This window comes from Cydia splendana, chromosome 15, assembly GCF_910591565.1.
Source record: "Cydia splendana chromosome 15, ilCydSple1.2, whole genome shotgun sequence".
Taxonomy (NCBI): domain Eukaryota; kingdom Metazoa; phylum Arthropoda; class Insecta; order Lepidoptera; family Tortricidae; genus Cydia; species Cydia splendana.
In genome coordinates this window covers 8,022,605-8,046,388 of record NC_085974.1, presented here as the reverse complement: position 1 = coordinate 8,046,388, position 23,784 = coordinate 8,022,605, and the positions used below count along the sequence as shown (strand labels likewise).

Here is a 23,784-nt window from a genome sequence, read left to right as displayed (position 1 = left end):
TTTAAAGCCTGGCTTTTGGTGTGAAGTTAGCTGCATAAGTTCGCACGGGCACGCGTTTACTTCAAGTGTATTATTATTTAGTCGAGTCTAAAGTAACGAAAGCTCAATTTATTTAAGTGAATTTGAATTAAGTAGTGAATGTGGATTTGTTTGTTTGTTGTGACGATATAAGTGTTAACAATTGATGGAGTTGTTCCTTGTGACGGTATGAGATGCGTCCACGTATTACTCAACGAAGACAAGGTAAAATCATTAAACTTTGTAGAAAAACGGGATATCATTTCCAACACCCGACTTGTGTATTCTCAGATAACCCATATAACCATTCCAGTCGCAGAATCACAAAGTGGTAACTAAATGTCAGATGTGTCGTAACAGAGTCCACACAATGTGTCTAGAATTGTTTCGAAACAAAGTGTCGTCGCCGTGTCTACACTTTTCCGTAACAAGGTGTCGACACATTTGTGTGCACTTTGCGTGCGGTTTGCGACTAAATCTGACAGCAAATTTGTGACAGCAAATGTCAATATAAAATACCTCTTGAAAACCAAGGTTTGTCAAACTACTATTAGTGTCTCGTGTGCTCGTAATTCTAGTAAGTCATCATGGGCAATGCAAATGATAATAATCGACCGAAACCATATAAACACCCAACACCCGTCAACCTTTTACAGAAAAGTTTTTAAAGAAATTCAATAAGCTACTTAGGTCAGGCAACGAATGCTCCAAAAGTTGTAGAGGGAAATGCTCGGAACACAATTTTTGACTCCGTAACTCGGTTTGACAAGTTAGGAGGTGAACATATCAAAAGTCCCCGGCCGTAGCCCTTGAGCGGGGGGGAGAGAGGGGGCTTTGAAGGTCCCATTTACCCGTTTTTCGATTATATCTCGGAAACTATGCATCTCAGCGACATGGCCACTTATACAAAATGAAAGTTAATTTAATTTGTTACAAGTTTATTCAGTCAATTTTTTCGATATGTTGAATAGTTTTTGAGATATCCGCTCTTGAAAGTTTATTTAGGGCTCTCAATTTTATCTTGATATATCTATATCAGTGAAGGTGCTAGGCCGTGTTTGGTATCGTTTTCGTATAAATCTGGGGTGCTGAATCCATTTAAGATATCACATTGACACCATTCCACAAAATACAAATAAATCTTTTTAGGGTTCCGTACCTCAAAAGGAAAAAACGGAACCCTTATAGGATCACTCGTGCGTCTGTATGTATGTCCGTCTGAATACACAAAATAGTTCTTTACCTATAGATGACAGGAAAACCTATTAGAAATGTGCAGTCAAGCGCGAGTCGGACTTAATGTACGGAACCCTTAATACGCGAGTCCGACTCGCACTTGGCCGGTTTTTTTGAAACTCTTCTTGACGCTTAACCGCTGAACCGATTTCGTTGAAATTTGGTATAGTAATAGTTTCCGTCCCGGAACAGGACATAGGATAGATCTTATAACCAAAATCATCTTTTGAAGGTGTGAAAAGTGGCGTGGAAATTTGTACGGGAAATCAATAACCGCTGAACCGATTTATATGAAATTTGGGATGGTCTACATCTTTGATTAAGTTAAAAATGATGAAAAAACATGACTTCAAACCTAAACTTAAACAGTATTAACTTCAAGAAGTCAATTCTGAATTCCCCCCTACACCTCATTTCACACCTTTAAAGGATGATTTTTGAGATAACTTACTATATCCTGTCTCGGGACTCAAAATATATGTGTACCAAATTTAAATTAAAACTGTTCAGCAGTTTAAGCGTGAAGAGGAGTTTAAAAGAAAGTATTTTAATAAGTTTATATGTTTTTACTTCGGAATGGTGTCAATGTGATACCTTAACTAAATTTGGTACTGCGAATTTATACGAAAACGATACCAAACATGGCCTCATAGCTTTACTGTTGTAGAAGTCAAAATAAAATTGAGAGCCCTAAATTCTTATTACTTGGCCAAACTTGTGTAGAAGGAAAAGGTAAAATAAAAGTCTTCGGCAGGAATATAAGACACAAATATATTTTTTTTTGCGTTACTATTTCATTCATCAAATATAAACATACCTTGATTATACTATTCTAGTGAGATCCTCATAGATAAACAAAAACATTTACTTAAAAAATTACAAGGTCGAAATGTCACGGAACTTGTGAGAGTAATATGTGAAAAATAAAAACTTTTATGACAAAAAAATCTGGACACAATTTAAGAATCACCCAATTGCGTCGAGGAATCATCTGTATTTTTGCTTGTTTCATTACCTCCTCGCTTCTTTTTTGTCCTTTGTATTCTGTAGCAATTTGTTAGATCTGAAAATAAAGATAACTTGCGTCGTCACGGATGTCGATTTATAGGTTTTAGGGAGTGCAGAATTCGAAAACAATAATCCAAGATGGCGGCTACGTATTTTGTCATAAAAGTGGAATCCAAAATAGTCATCATTTTCGAAATCTGCGCCCCCTAAAACCTATAAAACGACACCCATGACGACTTTTATGACATAGTGCATGGCCGCCATTTTGGATTCCAAAATGGTCATCATTTTCGAAAGCGGCCCCCTAAAACCTATAAAACGACATACATGACGACTTTTATGACATAGTGCATGGCCGCCATTTTGGATTCCAAAATGGTCATCATTTTCGAAAGCGGCCCCCTAAAACCTATAAAACGACATACATGACGACTTTTATGACATAGTGCATGGCCGCCATCTTGGAATCCAAAATGGTCATCATTTTCGAAAGCGGCCCCCTAAAACCTATAAAACGACATACATGACGACTTTTATGACATAGTGCATGGCCGCCATCTTGGAATCCAAAATGGTCATCATTTTCGAAATCTGCGCCCCCTAAAACCTATAAAACGATATCCATGACGACTTTTATGACATAGTGCATTGCCGCCATTTTTAAATTGAAAATGTTATCATTTTCGAAATCTGCGCCCCCCAAAACCTATAAAACGACACCCATGACGACTTTTATGACATAGTGCAAGGCCGCCATTTTGGATTCCAAAATGGTCATCATTTTCGAAAGCGGGGCCCCCTAAAACCTATAAAACGACATACATGACGACTTTTATGACATAGTGCATGGCCGCCATTTCGGAATCCAAAATGGTCATCATTTTCGAAATTTGCGCCCCCTAAAACCTATAAAACGACACCCATGACGACTTTTATGACATAGTGCATGGCCGCCATTTTGGAATCCAAAATGGTTATCATTTTCTAAATCTGCGCCCCCCAAAACCTATAAAACGACACCCATGACGACTTTTATGACATAGTGCATGGCCGCCATTTTGGATTTCAAAATGGTCATCATTTTCTAAATCGGGGCCCCCTAAAACCTATAAAACGACATCCATGACGACTTTTATGACATAGTGCATGGCCGCCATCTTGGAATCCAAAATGGTCATCATTTTCGAAATCTGCGCCCCCTAAAACCTATAAAACGACACCCATGACGACTTTTATGGCATAGTGCATGGCCGCCATTTTGGATTCCAAAATGGTCATCATTTTCAAAATTGGGGCCCCCTAAAACGTATAAAACGACACCCATGACGACTTTTATGACACAGTGCATGGCCGCCATTTCGGATTCCAAAATGGTCATTATTTTCGAAATCGGCACTCCCTAAAACCTATATATCGACACCCATCTCGACTTTTATGACAAAGTGTTTTGCTACCATCTGCATGCAAGACATTTCTATTATTTTTACGTACAAAAATGGCCCCCTGTCAACTTTCAATCGAGATTTAATCGATAATTTATTCGATTAATATTCAGATTAATTCAATTTCAATCTATGTTAGGTCGACTAAACTAATCGCGATTAAAATTTGAGAATTAACTTTTTTATTCCATTAATTAGTCGAATAAACAGTTAATCGATTAATGCCCATCTCTGACCACGGCATTTTTACATTTTGAGAATATCTGAAAACAAATCAACACAAGGAGCCATTTTGCAAATCCAGTAACATACCAGTAACTTTGTTATTACTTTTGACAGCGCGTGTCATGTGTCAACACAGAGTCGACACAAAGTCGAAACATTGCAACTACTTTGTGACTGCAATATTTCTCAGCCTTAAACCATATTTATACATCATAATTAACAAGTTTCGTAGTATGTAAAGCGTTATTTCTGTTATTTAAGTATAGTATACGCATCGAAGTACTAATAATGCTTCAAATAATATGTGACGTCCCACGGGTAAAGGTACCTTATGGCGGTTGGCGCTTACGCTGTTATTAACGCCGCTCCAATATTATTGCGGCGCTATGCGACGTAAGCGCCAGCCGCCATAAGGTACCTTTTGCCATGGAACGTCACATATAGTTATGAACACAGGCACTGAGAAGTAAACAATTTCATTTCCGGCTAAACTAAAACAATGTGGTGGCGCGTTGATTATATTACACTTAGTTTATCAAATCACTCGAGCAGTTTAATTCCCCATAATAATTTAAGTCCTATTGTAATATAACTGCAAACAATATATAATTACGTCTTGTAATCCGTTTTAGAGATGGCGTATTAATGTCACTTATTTTTATTTAAGTATTTTTCCATCTGACAGTTTCCATTTGACAGGAACAAAATGAACGAATGAACGAATGATTTTGGCATAAAGTAGTCGCAAACCCGAAACAATGTGTGCACACGGCGACCACACTTAATGTCACTTTGTGTCATGTGTCGACCCTTCCCCATTTCTGGTAACTGTGTCGACACGGCGACGACTCTGCGACTGGAATTGTGACCGAAACAGACGGTGTCGACACAAGATGTGTCAACACCGCGTCGTAACGGCGACTGGAAATGGTTGTATGGGAAGTCAGTCGCATTAAGAAAAAAATTTGTACAGCCGTTTACAAAACAGAAGGATTGTTATTGGTTTACTCCAATTAAGGCGTAATTAGAGTGACAGAGAACGAAGCATGCAATTTTCAAACTTCAGTGTTCGCGGTGGGCCCTCTGATATGTTTGTAAAATTCTATCTAGTAGTACCTACTGTACCTAGTATGCCCTGTGCGCTATGATAACTCGCCGCGATACGCTAGCAAATTCATTTGAGTCCAAAGAGTGAGATTGGACATTTATTATGAAAACATGTCTTTCGGCTTGCCTTACTCCGAAACCCTAGGCACGCTACTGAAACAAACACATCATATTTTTTATTATTATCGGCTAAATAATTCGTAGTTTTATCACTAATGGCTAAGGTCGCGTCCTACGTGAGCGATATTGTCGCAAACGCGAAGCGGTGCGATGCGGCTCAATTTCAATGCAAAGCATCCTAGGTGCGCGGAAGAATCAAACCTATTACCTACCTTTGGAAGTGTCCTAGTTAATAAGCGATCTTGACGCAGAGAGTAGAGAATGTGCTTAGTCACATTTCACGTGAGCTTTCGACTCGCTTGTGCTTAGCCCGCATTTGGAATGACTGTTGGAGTAAATCGCATTCCCGGGGCACTCGTCCGAAGCTCAAATTATCACGTCGTTGAAACTGCTGCTTCAGCGAGCTTGATTTTACACTGTTATTTACCGGGCGATGAAAAATGTTAAGTAAAATATCCTTAAGCTACGAACGAATATAATATGACATAAAGGAACTATTTTAGGAAATATATAACTATATAATTAAGTTAACAGGGAGTTATACTTCTCATACGCGAAGCTCTGGTGCTTTTAAATTAGTTTTTTAGGTTATATGTATTTTGTAATGTTTTATGTAGCTATAAGTATGAACGAGATGCATGTATATGAATAACAGATTAAGATCAGACTTTTAAAGTTCAAATTCGCTTCTTATTTAATACCGGGTATAATATATGTGTCTTGTGTCAGCGGTATGTGACAGCGCGCTGTTGCCATCGTAACCGGAGCTCATTTCGCTGCCAGAAACTTGGCTTATATGTAGGGATACCATCCGTCCGGGTTATCTCGAATTTGTCCTACTTAGGAGGCTATTTTCTTAGGGGATTTCAAAGGTGTCCGAAGGAAACGCGAACATCTGTTGAGTCAAGTACTTCGAACTTTTGTAAGCACTTGTGTACACTAATTACACTTTGTGCTCAAATAGAAAGAGATTCGCGGATGTTTGACGACTATTATTTCCAACTCTTTTCGAACCTACAAGAAGTCCTAATCGGTTATCGGCTGTCCTAATGTGACAAAAATGTGCGAATCGGTTTTCAAACGTGGCAGTCGCAGACCTAAAAAAACTATGAACTTTTTTCGCTCCCGTAATTTCGGTGGCAGCATCACCATCCGTACTCGTAAGGAAAATTGGATTGCGGGATTCGCGGGCAATGAAAGTGTTAACATACCATGCAGATAAGCATTTGTATTTTGCCGACATTTCTTTTTCTATTATTCCTGTCTCTTAAGAATTCAGAGAGAAAATGGTTCCCTTTATTACACAATTATCTACATTCCTAATGCCCTGAGATTATGTTGGGTTGTAGCGAGAAAATTGAGTTTTTCATATGTTTTTTCCCACGACAATGTTACGTACTTACCTAATGGAGTGAAACTGTCGCAAACCGATTTAATATTTAAGAAGAAACGAGAAGGTTTGTGTTCGTTTTCCGTATCATTTCTCTGGAAAGTTAGCTTAAACGGACTCTGATCAGATATTTCAGACAAATGTTAATAAATGAACAGGCTGGCAATAATTAAAATCAAATTACGAGTAACTGTAACAGTTTTGAATGATTCTCGGTTAGTTTCACTAGACTTATATCGACCGGGATATGAACCGTGACCGCATACAAAAGGTAATCACGGTTCATATCCCGGTCGATATAAGTCTAGTCGAATTAATTGTCATAATCCATGCAAACATGTACAGTTACCAAACGGGATTGTTATACCATTTAGGGTTCTTTCTAAATTGGAAATTCTATAGCGTAAGTATTGAACAACCAATTTAGCTAGGACCCTAAATGGCGTAACAATCGCGGAGCGTGATGATACAGTCACCTGCAATAATATGTTACACAACGAAGGCCGCATAAATATCTGACACGATCTTATTTGTAGATCCATAAGAGCGTGTCACATATTTTTGCGACCTTGGAAGAGTAACATATTATTGCAGGTGACTGTACCTACAGCTTAGCTCATAAAACCACCACTATAAAAATAAAATGATAGCTCGGTATAAATAACTATATTTACGCTAGAGCGTTCTCAGAAATGTTTTCCTATAGGTTAATACCTATAAACAACATAATCTCTTACAAAAAGAAGCGCTTCGGCACAATGCACAATATCCCGTTACAGTCTATTTTATTTCTCAACTCACTGTCTTATCTCGTAAGGATGAAATATACACTTAGATTATAATATTGTGACGCGTTTAGAGTATCGTTTTACACTTTATGCTTCGATTTTTCTTTTTCTTTTTTCGTTTCTACCTCTATTTTCTTGACAAATTGTCTACGGTTAGGGAACTTTTGTTATTGTTGTAACGCGTTGACTGCGTACTGAAGAGTTCAATAACTTTTTGATTTCGATGTCAGTGCGTTCCACTCAAACGAATATGTATTAGTAGTTGACTTTACTGTATTTATATATATATTTGAGTGGTGCTTCGCTGCGTAGCTCACAGCTGCATTATTCTGTTTGTAGTACTTAATAGCGTTGGTGATTAAATGAAGTAAAATTTGCAAAAATAACTACCCGGTGACCACGAACTGCGTAAATAGTTTGAAACGTCGGGACGTACTTTAAATTAATTTTACGCGATATTTGGAGTTGGAATTGTTTTATTTTATGATTAATTTAGCGGTAGCTGAGTACAATATTAACTATTAACTAAGTACCTACCCTTATCTGGTTTGACCGAAGGTTGACTGGTAGAGAATCCGAGCTATGTCCTCCTTTTCTACGATTACTCGATTAGTTTTCTTTTGTGCAATAGAGATTAAATAAATAAATGAAACAAAGGTACAACGTTTTAGGAACAATCAATTTCCGTATTGCACCCTATTTGGGCGTCGTTTAAAGCCCACTTCACCGACTGAAACGCTGTAGTAACGTAACGAACTTCTATCATCCGATGTTACGGCTGAGCGCTACGGCGTAGTAGCGTAGCATGTTCTACGAATTTTTCATTTAAATTCAAATCCTAACGGCCTGATTCGAACTTTAAGATAAGGTCACTGTGGGCAAGTCCGTCTACAAGGCAAGTCCGTCAACACGTTATAACTTTTGAATTTGAAGGCGTATGCGACTTTGGAGTCCAGTCGATTAACCAGTTTTTCGCGCTAGTTCCGTCACTGTAAAACAGATGGCGCTGTGACAATCAACTTCAGAGCAATCCGCCTCAACAAGTCATTTCGTGTTTTGAACTCGAAGTCATAGTGCGACAGCCGTTCGAAAAAAAATTATTAAAAATAGTTTTTGAAAAGATTGTGCATCAGAAAGTAACTACGTAGGTAGCATAAGAACCAGTTGTCTTTATTATATTTTTAAAATATCAGAAATCAGCTTAGTTTTGTAATTATACGTTCCACAATTTATCATATTAAAATTTGACTAAGTTGGAAAGTCCGTCTATTATGTTCAAGGCAAGTCCGTCATATGCCGGACTTTCGTTAAATCAGAGATTACCAACTGTTTTTGCGACTTTAATATTATAACGATTTGATAAGGTATCTAAAAATCCTCCTGGCTTTGCGCATGATGTTACTTTATTAAATTTTGATCTCAGTAAATTAAAAAAAACGATAAAAATTCATTTTAAAATTACTATTGATCTTTTATTTGGGATATCAAAAAAATAATTATGTTTAATTATTTGCCAAAAAAGGTTTACCACCCCCATTTTGGTAGTATATGCCGGACTTGCCTTTGTTTTAGAAAAATGGTGTTTATTTCGAATCTGAACCGTATATTAACAAGTTTAAAGTACACATTTCATTGTCTTGATCCGTTCTTTTTAGGAATTTGACTACGAACATATAACCACCCATAGATTGGTTGATATCATAACTAGACGGACTTCCCTTAAACTGCACGGGAAGTCCGTCTACTCGCCGAGTTTTAATAAATGCCATTGTTTTTGCTTAATTTGTGCTTGAAATGATCTGTCACTAAGGCTAAACTATTAATTATTAAATTCTTCATCGTATGCGATTACAAGCAGTAACATTGGTGAATAATTAACGGAACTAGATCACTCCAAAGTAAAAAAAAAATAAAGTATGCCGGACTTCGCCACAGTGACCTTACGTCAATTAATAGATCTAGAAACGATATGGATTAGATATGTCTCAAATGTGTCGTTTCTTCAAACAAAACCGCCACTTTTGACACTGACACATCTAATCCATATCGTTTCTAGATCTATTAATTCTTAAAGTTCAAATCGGGCCGTATGTCTGTTTTTTTTCTCACATTGTGCTCACTCACGTTGGTACCAAGTTTTACGTTGCAATTTGCACTTTTACCCCTTACGTCTAGTTAAAATCTCTCGCTACGCTCATAATTCCACTACATACGAAGTCCCTGGTAGAAAAATAACACAATACGTGGCTGTCGGAGGTTTTAGAGAGCTCGTTCGTAAAGTTTATTTAATTTTATTTTTTATTAAGGTTCGCCAACAGCAGTGGTGACTTATGGAGTAACACACTTGCGTACTATTAAAATGATTACAGGCGAACACAGCATGCATTTTACTCTAAACATTTTAATAAGAAAAGGAAAATTACTATTTGCCTAATAAGTCTAATAACTAGATCAAAACTAAACAATAAATAAACCTAAAATCTATAAAGGGGAATGGCAAGAGGCACTTCAATCGGCAATCGGAAAAATCGAGAACTTTGAATGAAAAAAAAACTGCATTTAAAACCCGTCAGGTCATTAAAATCCTCTCACTACGCTTAAGTTTCAACGTAAAGGGGCCCACTGATTAACAGTCCGCCGGACGATATCGGCCTGTCAGTTGTTCGGAGCTGTCAAAATTTTGTTCTAACTGACAGGCCGATATCGTCCGGTGGCCTGTTAGTCAGTTGTTGGCTTAAGAATTATACAATCAGTCAGTGAATATTACTTTTAAAAATCTTCTAGTAACGTAGTTAGGTATGTAGGTAGACATTGCGGTTAAATCTACGAGGTAGGTATTGTACGTATAATCAATCCCAAACAAAATTTCAAGCCAGTATCACAGTATAAGGAAAGTGTCTTTTAGACCCAGTATACATAGTAGTCCAAATTCGAACAGTTTCTTATTCTCGTTCGAAATTCAAAATCTCGTACACATTTGCTTGCGCGCGACGGTCCGCCCCGGCGCCCTCCTTAAGGAGCCCACTGATTAAAAGGCCGCCGGACGGTATCGGCCTGTCAGTTGTTCGGAACTGTCAACATTTTGTTCTAACTGACAGGCCGATACCGTCCGGCGGATTGTTAATCAGTGGGCCCCTTTAAGAGCCCATCAACGTGAATACTAGCGCCACTGCTAAATAATCGTGATTATTTAATTAATGAACTCAAAACAAACACGGCCGTTTTAAGTTTGGACGCATACATTGACGAATCCAGCAACATAGAAACTAGTTTGACGTATCCAAAAGGTACTTAAATACATAATACAGTACGTAGCGGCCCCATTTTTTAAATACCTGTCGTTACATTTAAATAATCACGATTATTTAGCAGTGGCGCAAGTGTGCACGTTGATGGGGTCACTTCTTTTTACCAGAGATCCGATCATTGTTTTTGCTCGAAGTTGGATTACAAGGTATAAATCGGTGTACACTGCCAGTATTCCACACCTACAAGTATAAAACACGAGTAATTACAACCTAAACAGCCTCCACTCACGTCACTGGCATAACGTGCCGCGTAGCTTCACGCTAGAATGGCTTTTACCGTTATAGACCGCTAAGGGGAGGCGGTTACGTTACCCTACGCATAAAAATAAAAGATTACCCCAATGACGTAAACGAGTAATGGTTTAATTTAAAGTCTATGTATTTTCATAAATAAGTAAATCATGTATTTATTTATACCTTAGACAGGCCTTACACAACCTTGACCGATTTTAACGTGTTGTTGGATTCGTTCCCTGAATCCTGAAGAAAGGCCAGGCCAAGAGCACCCTAAACCGGCGAGCGTGTATGACGAATGTTATGAAAGTGAAAGAAGCGAAAGAGGTACGTCAGGATCGTAACAAGTGGAAATCCGTGGTCTCTGCCTACCCCTCCGGGAAATAGGCGTGATTATATGTATGTATGTTTGTTTGATTCGTTTTAGTCGTGGAACTTACAAACGGCCGAATTCAAATAATGCTTATAAGATGTCACACCGATACGATACCGATCTATCAGTGTCAAAAGTGACGTTTTTGGTTGAATAAATGTTTAAAACATCATTGAAATGCCGTTAACATTTATTTGATTTTCCTTATTTGTCACTCTGACGTTATATCTATGTTTATTTAAAAAATCGTAAATTTTATAGCATTTTCGGTGCAGCGGAGTGGTGTTAACGGAATTGGTGTAAACAATTTCCACCCTAATGATTATTTAGCGTTAATTAATATTAACCTTAATATACCATTTCAGTTGGAATTATCTATAGGGTAAAAGCACCAGTAGTCAGCCTTATAACGAAATTTCTATGTTCAAGATCGTATAATTTGCACACTTATGGACCAACAGGTATTATCAATGTTTTTTCTGTTCAAGAATTTAATAAAGTTTAATTTTTCTAAAGAATAAAACTTAATTGAATTTAACTTTTGGAAATATTTAATTAAATATAACAAAAGGGCCTTTTTGCCAGTAATCAGGGGGCTGATACCAATTCACAGCCTTTAGGAATCCAGTGCCCAGCCATCCCATCCTAATGGCGGCTGATTAGTGGGTTCGAGTAGAGCGAGCTTATTGTCCAGTGGTCAGCCACAGGCTGACTACTGGACAATATTGCTGTGTATTTAATGTATTTCAATCAAATAAAGTCATAATAACGTGATATTTTAAAGGGGCTTGACTTAACGACTTACACTTCATTTGAAAATAAAAACAAATCTTAAATCCTATGGTCAGCCTCCCCCGGCTGACTTCTGGGTTTACGACATTTTTAAAATTACTGCTTCAAACCCAGTAGTCAGCCATGGGAGGCTCACTATTGGATTTTATACAAAAAAATAGTTTCCAATAGTCAGCCGCCATAAAAATGTTACTTCCATATGGATTAATATTATTTTTTTACGTTTTTCAGATAGTTTAGGTATTAATTAGGTGAAGCAGTCCACATTATTTTAAAAATAAATTACAATTCGGCTGCTAACGTCTTATCAAAATACCATGTGACATTCCAAAAAAAAATGGCGCATATCTCTTAACCTTTCATGTCAGAAGACACCACTACTTTGAATTTTTTTTGTGGATCATCGTAGAGTATTCGTTTAAAAATTAAGGTATTTTTCAATTTATAGTTTATCAATCTATAATATTACCTATTTTTGACATGAAAATTAGAAAAACTTTATTATTTACAGCCAAAAATAGGCAAGAAAGGCTGACTACTGGTGCATGGCTGAGCACTGGTGCCTTTACCCTACCAATTCCGTTAACACCACTCCGCTGCACCAAAAATGCTATATAATTTACGATGTCTGAAAATAAAGCAGTAATTTAGATTTCTATTAACTTTTTATTTCGTTTAATATTCTTTTCTTATTAACGTTGGTCTCATAATTGGTATCAAATGGAAGTCATTACAAAACTTAGGAGCAGGTCTGCAGAGTTTGTACCGAAATAAAATCAAATATTTGCGAACCGTGACGTGGATCGTTGGGAACGTTATTGAAAAAAAACTTTATTAATATGTAACTCACCAGAGTATGACAAAAACAGTTTCAAGTTTATTAAAATCTAGTAGAAATGATGCCATGATAAAAAGTTATGTCTAAGTAAGTGTACAAAGAATATTTCAGAAGTATTTTTACAGGACATCAAAATTATTTAAACTAAACTTCGTAAACATCAAAATCATCTTCACAACGATTATAAATATTAAAATAGTACAAAATAGTATAGGTACATTAGTATTAATTAATATACTTAAGCGTTGTATCTATATTCTAACCAATAATAATTACTTATCTATGTAGAGCATGCGAATTTTAAAAATTATGATCGCTATTTTATCTGATTTTGACACTCGGCCCGATTTGAACTTTAAGACACATCAAATGTTACGACTAGATATGATGTGGATTAGATATGTCAGTGTCAAAAGTGACGTATTTGTTTGAAGAAACATCACTTTAAACACTAACATATCTAATCCATATCGTTTTTGTTTGAAGAAACGTCACTTTTGACACTGACATATCTAATCCATATCGTTTTTGTTTGAAGAAACGTCACTTTTGACACTGACATATCTAATCCATATCGTTTTTGTTTGAAGAAACGTCACTTTTGATACTGACACATCTAATCCATATCGTTTTTGTTTGAAGAAACGTCACTTTTGACACTGACATATCTAATCCATATCGTTTTTGTTTGAAGAAACATCACTTTTGACACTGACATATCTAATCCATATCGTTTTTGTTTGAAGAAACGTCACTTTTGACATTGACATATCTAATCCATATCGTTTTTGTTTGAAGAAACGTCACTTTTGACACTGACATATCTAATCCATATCGTATCTAGTCGTAATATTTGACGTATCTCAAAGTTCAAATCGGACCTATTTGACATCATTCCCAGCGCGTCTCGCTACTTACTACCTATGTATAGACTGCTATACTACTATAAGCTAGACTGCTACGTACCTACTTAGTATAGAAAAGTAAGAATTCAAATAAAGATCAAGCTCTGAAATCCTAATGCGGTTCCTGATGTTGTGTCGTTCTGCCGTTCCCGAGAATATTGGATATTTCATCGGAAAAGACCGTCAATTTTGTCGTTGGAGAGAGCATGGTAGTGAGAATTTGCATTATAAATCACGTTCAACTTTGATATTGTTATTTTAATTAAGACTATTATGTTAATCGGTAGTTTAATTAAATTCACTCTTGGAATTGGGACAAACACTTAATAAGCGTAAATTCCGCTTTGGACAATGTTTTAAGATTTGCTTTTCGTTAACAGTATCATGAGATTCTTTAATCTAATATCTACTAAAGGTACTATACAAAATCTCCTATGATGTTTTTCATTGGCTACAACTATAACGTGCCACTTACCCCTATCCCTATTGTATCCTTTAAGCGGTCGGCAAGCTTAACCGCTCAACTGCTCAAAGCGCCAACAATTTGTAGCAACCCCATTCAGCGGTAATCTACCGAATCAATGTGTAAGTAATTTCGGTGTCCATAATTAATATCATGCTAAAGGTCGCTCGCGCGTAAAGCTGGATGTACAATAGGGTACAAATACAAACATCACGTCATAATTGCTGTCAAGTTGAGTAATGACCAATGTGAAAGTGACCAAGTTTTGTGTTTTCCATTGCAAATCCAACAAAAATAAACTGATTTTACATTGAAAATGTGTGAGCCAGGTTCGTAATGAGGGTTCCAAAAGTTATGTAACATGCGTTCTTCCTACTGTCATCCGATAGTTGAAAACCCGCCCAGTGCCTGTTTCCGTCCACTTAGCGTAGTTGCTACAAATATTTGCATTTGAATATACAGGTATGGATTCAAATTATACGCATTTCTTGAATACATAGGGATATATTCAAATTATACGCAATTTTGTAGCAACTACGCCAAGTGGACGGAAACAGGCACTGGACGGTAAACTGACGCAATGACCCTATATTGAATTGCTTTCCCCTGTAACGTATAAATAGGTTTTTGTGCATATATTTCGATTTATAAATAAAGCCTTAGAAGTTATAAAAAATATTCTGCCGGCCCACGCAACACGTGTTAGCCAAACCCACCAGTCCCTAAACAAGTCATTAGTTAAGGGGTCATTACTCGCCCACGGTAAGTGATTATTTTTCTCACGGGGCCTTTTGTCTCCCTCTAAGGGAAGCCGCTTAAGTATTTGCTCGCGGCTACTTAACTAAACTCACGCAGGTTTTTAGTTATTTACAGGGATCGTACATTTTCCAGCATTTTTGGTGCACCAAGTGTTGTTAACGGAATTGGTATAAATAATTACAACCCTAATGATTAATTAGCGTTTATTACGTTGATATTAACCTTAATTTACCATTTCAGTTGAAATTATCTATACCAATTCCGTTAACACCACGCGAATCGATTTGGTGCAGCGGAGTGGTGTTAACGGAATTGGTATAAATAATTTCAACCCTAATGATTAATTAGCGTTAATTACGTTAATATTAACCTTAATTTACCATTTCAGTTGAAATTATCTATACCAATTCCGTTAACAGCACTCTGCTGCACCAAAAATGCTGGAAAATGTACGATCACTGGTTATTTATCTTTTTATTCACAAGAGCCTGATTTAGATTTAACATCTTGTTACGTTTAGATCCTATTTTGATACGACCATAAAGATCGGTCGGGGGAGTATTTAGCAAGAAGATAGGGTACGTGAGCCACCTAAGGGCGCATCAGAGAGTGGATCAACTACACTCTGATAACGCGGTATATAAATTTCCTACTCCTGAGCACGCAGTCGCTGTGGCCGAAATCGGTCAGGAGAGCATCATCATCATCGTCATCAAAGATCGGTCACGCTGATTGGTGCATGCGAAATTAAGTAAGTGAAACTGGTGTGTTTTGGCTGTTGCATGAATAAAATGGATGAAAATAATATGCAAGTATTAGTAAAGTAGGTATTTTCGAATGAGTTTCTAACAGTTTATAAAATATAAATACGCTGAGGGGTCGGCAATAGTTATCAACCATATTACCAACCAAACCAACTTTAATGTCAGTGTTAATAACTCACATTTATAGACGGGTCTATCGCGAATTTATTTTATTACCTTTATTTACCGACGTTTCGACACAGGTTTCACTGGTCGTGGTCTAACTGATGGATGTCCCAGCAAAATGTGAAAACAGAGATTTGTGCAACTACCTGACGAAAAGTGCATGAAAAAGTTTGGGGTAGATATCACATTTTCAAACCACCCACTACTAGCCCACTACACATAATGTTAAAATTATTGTCAATAGTGTGAGTTAATATGTGTTCATAACGCGAAAGTTTTAAATATTTGATGTCAGTGTTAGTACATATACAATTACACACATGTACCTAATAGCGTAACGCAGTACCGCAATATTAGTACTATTGATGAAATTATCTGTTTGAGTAAGCCAAAACGACACACCAACTGCCGTATTCGAAGTTTAAGATATTCACAAGAGACGACACGTACTAGATCCATTCTAGATACGTTATAGTTTAGATATCAACTAGTTCTCTTTTGCAGCGCAATTCGGGCAACCAATGTCACATTTACGTTAGATAGCGTAAGATATCTATGATGTGAATTGGATCTCATACAGGCCTATTCGGATTTCGAGATAATCACATCTTGAGACGATTTAGAGATCAACTAGATCTACATTAGATATTGACTAGATGTGATTGGATATCTGTCATAACTTGTCGAAATCGTTCAAGAGGACCTCCAGAATCGCGGAAACGTCAAATTTGACATATCTATCTAACAAATATCTTTAAATTATCCGTATCGTAACTTGTTGAAGTCTAGTAGAAATCTAATTCATTTTCCGAATCGAGCCGTAAGTCATATCCTGAGGAAATCGTTCAAGAGTATCTCCAGAATCGCGCAAATGACATATTTGACAGGTTAGATCTTAAACATATCATTATCGTATTTTGGTGATGTCTAAAAGATATCTAATAGATGTCTATTTCAAAATCCAAATCGGGCTCCAACACATTTTGAAGCAAGATGAATACATCCTCAACAAATAAATTGCTTGAATCGGAAAGACAAATAACTACTAACCACCACCATCGCCTAATAATGAACACTAGGCGCTTTAATATCTATCACAGCACAAATACAAATGGTTTAATTTTAGCTACGGACCCCTAACGTCAGCCGTCGACTAGATTGATAACGATGCCCATTCATCATGTCCCGCGAGTTGCAATATTTGCTCCACATTTGTTCGCTGTGTAGAATCAGTGCGCTAATTAAAATCAAACCTACGCGTATCGCGAACCAGCAAACATCTATTACGTTACTATAAATAATTCTGGTTTTAGTGACAGAAAATCCAGTGAGTTAATTAAAAGTTTAATAGCTAGGAATCTAGACATTTTATAGGAAATTTAAAACATTTACCGCGTAACTGCGGTACGCGTAGCGCATAAAATAACATATCACCGCTGAACTACGGTCGTAGCTCTACGTCGTAGCCGATAGGCGTGGGTTTCCCGGTATGTAGCAAAAATGCTTCGTTGAGGGAAAACGACAACGTGTCATGATTAGCGCTGAATGGGTTAACGTAGCCCGTGGCAATGTAATCTTATGTAAGATAATGTAATGTAATCTTATATTTTAAGTTTCCATATTAAACCATTTTAATGATTATTAGTATTACTCGTATGAAAAAAAAAACAAAAGTAAATCAGCATTGCGATACAGCGAGGAAATGCCGCCAGCATCCTTGGTACAATGCCTCAAGGGCCTATTTTAGATTTAAGCTAGTTATTAATTTCTTTTAGTAATACCACTGTATATATCTTGTTTGTAAATAAATGATTTATTTAAATCAGTATATATATCTGTTATTATACCTTCCTATATAAAAAAACTTAACCCTGAATATGGACATAGGCCTTTTTATAAAATCTTTTGGAAAAAAAGAGGCATCACACGCGGATTCGTTACAGTGAATAAAAAAACTTAGTTCAAAGATTAACTGCTAACCATAAACATTTATCTGATTCAGTGGAAGTGGAAAGAGGAATGAGCTCAGCCGACTGGTCCCCTGACAGTCTACACTTAGTTAATTACCATTTCACGCCACACTTAAGGTGTCATTTAATTTCCGACTGCAGGCAGGCGGTCGCACGTTCCGTAATGGTAAAAGTAAATGCTCAAATTGAAATTACAAAAAGTGCAGTGAATGGAGAATTAATCTTGAAATGCGTTTAACCAATATTTTGGAGTCAACGGCCGGTAGTCCATGTGCTACTTGTAAAGTCCAGCTATCGCTTCACAAGAGCTGAAATCACCGTATTACACTGTCTTGTACTAACCGTACAATTTTAGTCGTCGTATTTAGCTCCTAATACCTTGATACTCGCGAAATAGTCCCACTGGAGTGAAGCCATAATTTTAAAAGAATGAATAAGTTCTAAAAAAGAAGCTGGTTTACTAGTAGGAAAGTAGCCTTATCATCTCAGCCGAAAGACGTCCAATGCTGGACAAAGGCCTCCCCCAAGGATCTCCACAGCGAACGGTCATAGGAAATCCTATTCTGCATTTTTATGTACATTGCAGAGAGTACGCTTGTAGCAGACTTGCGCGTGATTGGCATTTTTTTTTTTTTTTTTTTGTCAGAGGTGGAGGTAATCCTCATTGGATACTGCCAGCCCGGTTTTGGCAGCATGTCCGACTCAGCTGGGATTGCTCCAGCTGCCTACGGACTAAAACCCTCCACCCTGTCCAGTGTTATGTTTCCGAAAACGCGGCGCTATCGGTATACACGTTGTTTTCGGGTGTGTTACTGTGTGATCCGGGATATAGTGTTTGTATAGTTTGAATGTAAAGTGTGAAGTGTGTGTACAGTGTACCTACATGAAAAGTTACAGGTGAGTTATAATGTCATTTGAGTTTATGTACCGTTAAAAGATTTTAAATTGTAAATTATGTGTTCTATTAAGTTATGAAAGCATTCAGTGGTCGATTCCTTGGTTAGTATTTCCTGTAAGTTAAATGGGTCTATATTGAGGTTTTGACAAGTGATTAATAAGTGGTGCCGTCTTGGAGCAAATCTTGGACAGTTATATATTAAATGGTTCAGTGTTTGCGGGATGTCTGAATTCGGATCGCATGGGCATTTATTATCAGGTGTTATTTTAAATCGATATAAATAGGTTTTGTGGAATCCGTGGTTGCTCAAAAACTGGGTTATGGCAAAGGTCAAAGTGGTTTTTTCCAAATATTGCATAAGGTCATCGTAAGTAGGGAAAAGGGTTTTTGTGTATTGGCAATTATTAGGGTCGTTGTAATAGTTCTTCCTGTCATTTTGTAGTTCAGATTTTAATTGATATTTTATGTGGCTGATCGGTATTCTATCATAGTCTGGGGCGCGGTGTAGTTTTGTGGCAGCTTTCGCTGCAGTGTCTGCAAGCTCGTTACCACGAATACCACAATGAGCTTTGGTCCAAAATAGTTCAACTTTCGTGTTTTGTTCATGTCCATGCAGCAAGATTTGTATTCCGTTAACTATATGATTGTAGCTATTTGGATTAGATATTTCAGTAAGGCCCGATTTGCTATCTGAAAACACAAAAATGTTGTGTGGACGAGCTTTGTCATGTAGCGCATATCGGAGTCCTTCTCGTATGGCGAGTAGTTCGGCCTGAAATACCGAGCAGCAATCGTGTAATTTCAGCTTTTTAATAATTGGCTGGTTGTTTGGTTTTTCAATGATAAAAGCTGAACCTACTTTACCATCAGTTTTGCTTCCATCCGTGTAAATATGCCATGTGTGTGTATCCATTTGGTTTTCAGTTACGACGTCCAGTTCCTGTTGGTTGTTAATGGATGAGAATTCAATAGTACGTCTGAAGGCCGGGTGTAGCAGAGAAGACGGTGGTGCTGGGGATTCGATTTCTAAATCGTTAGGCAGGAAGGAAGCGCGTCTGCTGACTCGTGCTAACTCAATCTCTGCAGCGCAACGCACAATCGCAGGTAGGGGCGTTAACCTGGCGAGCGTAATTGACAATGGTGTGTTGAGTGTTTTGAAGCCATGGACGCATTTTATGGCAAATAGTCTCTGTAACGACAATAATTTGTTTATGACTTTCTTGTACTTCAGGGCGTTAATCCACACTGAGGATGCGTACGTTAGGATTGGTTCTACTACATGTTTAAAGATGGTTCGGATATTTCCCGGGTGGACACCCCACGTCGGTCTAATATATTGTTGAAGTTTGTAGTAAAGCTTTTTTGTTTTCTCTATTTTAGTTAATACGTGTGTTATAAATGTTCGCCTGCTATCTATTGTTACCCCGAGGTACTTAAATGAGTTGCTAAATTCTATAAGGTTTCCGTCCATGTGTATTCGTGCCTGCTTAGCTCTAGGTACAAATGCAAGTAATTTCGTCTTTTCATGTCCGAATGATAATTTAACTCCCTTTCCCCAGTCAACAACTTGTTTCAAAGCAGAATTAGTTCTATGCTCTAGTTCTATATAACTTTTCGAGCTACACACCAGGAGAATATCATCAGCGTATGCCTGTATGTGGCAGCCTTCTGGCATGGGCATGTCAAGGACCTCATCAAGAATAAGGTTCCAGAGGACAGGACCGACGACAGATCCTTGAATGCAGCCTCTGGACGTGGCTTTTTCTGCAATACAGTCTGCAAACGCTAGAACAACAGATCTGTCGGTAAGGTAACTGAGGAGGATTTCGTAAATATTTTTAGGACAATTGATGTGCTTTAGGCGTTTGAAGATCGCTGGCCACCAGGCGTTGTCAAAGGCGGCCTTGATGTCTAAAGACACTGCAACTACAAGCTCGTTTTTATCTTTGGCCCTGTTGATGATATCTAATGCGTAGTGAATTGCATTTGTCGTAGAGGTTTGCAGCCTGAAACCAAATTGCCTGTTGATTATATGATCTTGTAAGTGCATATGATATACCAACCGATTTATAATCAGTTTTTCCAAAAGTTTGCCAAAGACTTTGACCAGGCCAATTGGTCTATATGCAGATGTTTTTGTGTAGTCCTTTTTGTCAGGCTTGGGTATGATCTTTGTCGTGGTAACCTTCCAGCACTCTGGGAAGTATCTTAATTCGAGGCAGCGGTTCATAATTGCTTTGATAGTGTCGGGATAGTGTTTGGTTACATGAAGGCAAATGTCTGCGGTTAGATGATCGTGCCCGGGAGCCTTTTTATGACTTATGGTGTTGAGAGTTTCGATAATTTCAAAATATGTGAAGGGGGGTTCATTGGGAGTGTCAGGGGGGTTATTCATTTGGATTCTAAGGTTGCGCTGTTCTACGGTATCGGATGTGCTGCTATCATCAGGGTAGAAAGAGTTGAGTAGAGCGTTGGCAGTGTCAGTACTATTAGTTGTGTGTGTTCCGTCAGGGAGAGCTAAAGTGGCTGGTGGTTGTGATAATGGGCGAGTTCCGATGAGGCGATTGGTGACCGCCCAGACGTCTTCTTTACCCTGCCTCTGACAGAATTCTCTGAATTGGCTGGTTGATTCTTGTTTGCATGCATCTGAGTAACTTTTTCTGAGCTCATTTTTTTCTCTGAGAATTTCATCAAGAGGCAGGTTTTGCCGCACTGCTTTCCTCAGTTTGTGGTGATTCTGAATGACTAATTTCTTTTTAATTTCAAGATCGTCAGACCACCATGGTGGTTGGGTAGGAGGGCCTTTCGAACGGGGGAGTAATTCGTCACAGATTTTAATTATTCCAGCTGTCATGTAAATGATTTCGGCGTCAAGTTGGTCTTGTGTACATGCCATTATGTGATCTGCAGAAGGAATTTCGGGATTCAATTCAGTTTTAAATTCCTCTGCCAATTCTTCCCACTTAACCGTGGAGGTGTTATATCGAAAGGTCGAGAGTTTGGCCTTATTTTTAAATAGGGCAGATTTGTGAGGGGCCGTGGACATTGCGAACGTTATGGCATGATGGTCAGAGGATGGACAGATGTTGGTGTCTACTTTCCAGTCGAGAATATTCAGGGCTCGATATCCATAAGGTGGTTGGCTTTTTAGCAGCGTCAGGTCTACGATAGAGACGCGTGGTCTTCCTGCTGTTACTACTTCGTACGTGGGTTCAGAGCCGGTGTTACAAACAGTCAGGTCGTTAGTGATAATCATATCAGCCACCGCGTTCCCTCTATTGTTATTTTTGGGACAGTTCCATAAACTATGCCACCCGTTGAAGTCACCCGCAATAATATGTGTTGAGCTTGCCGTCTCACACAGAAATGCTTCTAGTCTTTTCAATGTGTCTTCTGCATCATTCTTCGGCTCTATATATATGGATGTTAGAAATACTTTCTTCCCCGACCGATCCGTCAGCTGCACTATGCATAGGTCGGGGTTTGAGAATTTTGTGACTCCGAGGGTGGAGATGAAACTGTTTCCAATGCATAGGGCAGCCCGGACAGGACGACCGGGGAGTGGAAATTGGTAGGTGGTAAATCCAGGAGGCGATTTCATTTGCTTGGTGGTTGACTGGACATATGGCTCTGTAATAAAAGCAAAATCAATCTTGGCAATTTTGTCACCTAGCGCAACTACTGTTTCTTGATAGGCATTCCTGCCCCGGCCTTGGTTGATCTGTAGGCAGTTGTGTCGGTGAGTATTGTGAGTACTGTTTTTGTTTCCCGTTGGCAGGCCCTTAGCAGTAACGTATAGCCGTGCGAGCTATACGATCCCACTTCTGCCATTCGGGGCAGGACTGACTGTATGCTGGGTGCCTGTGTGACTGACCTGACCGGAGGCAGTTGTTGCAGCATGTGGGTATTTCCTTGGTGCAGCCCTTGGTGCTGTGGTTACCAGCACAGAAGCCGCACGTGGGTCCATTCATGCACGCCGATGCTCTGTGCCCAAACCCCATACAATTGTAGCACTGGAGTACAGGGGATTGATCAACAGCCACAAGACATTGGTATCCAATTTTTAACTTCTGGCCTACGACCTTCTTCCAGACTTCCGGACTGACCTGGATAATTGCGTTTTTTATTGCGTTATTGCGTCCATTAACGGCTCTAATAAATTTGAGGTGTTTATCAGAGTCTTTTATGCCAGCTAGCATCCGTGCATTCTGTTTTATTATAGCCTCCTCGATTTTTTCTGAGGCGTACTCGGGTATAACTCCATTTATCCTAATCGATGGGTTACGTAGGCGGGGAACCTCTACTGTTATTCTCCCAGTTTTAGCCTTAACCGCTGCGCTGAACTTTTCCCTATCCTCGTTTGAGTCGCAGCGGACCACAACTTTATTTTTGATCAACTTGTGGTAGTTGTACGTAGGTACAACGGCGAATTGGAAGCAAATCCCCAATCGGTGTGCGTTGGCCGAGCGTGGCTAATCGAGTGCCAATCCGATCCAGGGGAATCATTTTAGTAGCTTACCTAGCACGAGCGTTTTGCATGGCTCAGACCAACCATGCAAAAGGGCTTTTAAATTAGGTACGTGTGGTGTGGTTGTTATAGAATAGAATAGAAATAGTTTATTTGGTGTCAAACTTAAACGTAACCTACAAATACATCTTATTACTCAACATTTGCCGATGACTAAGATACTTAACCATGGCGCTAGTTTTCAGGGCAACCTGAGAGAAAAACACAATAAAGAAAAACTAAAAAAAAAACTAAGCTAACATATGGGATAAACTGACTTTAACTATAACCAGAGAAAAATCCTATGCATTATGGTCGTTATGGGCCCTGAACTTCTGAGTTCTCGTTACACTGGTACGTCCAAGGCATTGGTTTACTCACCCTCATAGAAAAGAGAGATATACATACATCTGTAAGCATACATACATGTGTCAGCTGTAAGCTGTAACTGTTAGCGAAGCGAAATTAATCAGG

The 23,784-nt window shown here is 38.3% G+C and overlaps 1 protein-coding gene and 1 long non-coding RNA gene across 2 annotated transcripts in view; one reads left to right on the top strand and one right to left on the bottom strand.

The window, feature by feature from the left end:
- The window catches only part of LOC134797531 (probable G-protein coupled receptor CG31760), a 126,281-nt gene that overhangs the window by 68,007 nt on the left and 34,490 nt on the right, over positions 1-23,784 (bottom strand).
- The window catches only part of LOC134797577 (uncharacterized), a 113,710-nt gene continuing 113,131 nt past the window's right edge, over positions 23,206-23,784 (top strand). The window contains exon 1 of the long non-coding RNA XR_010145097.1: positions 23,206-23,216. This is a non-coding gene — a long non-coding RNA (uncharacterized LOC134797577). The remainder of the gene's footprint in view (positions 23,217-23,784) is intronic.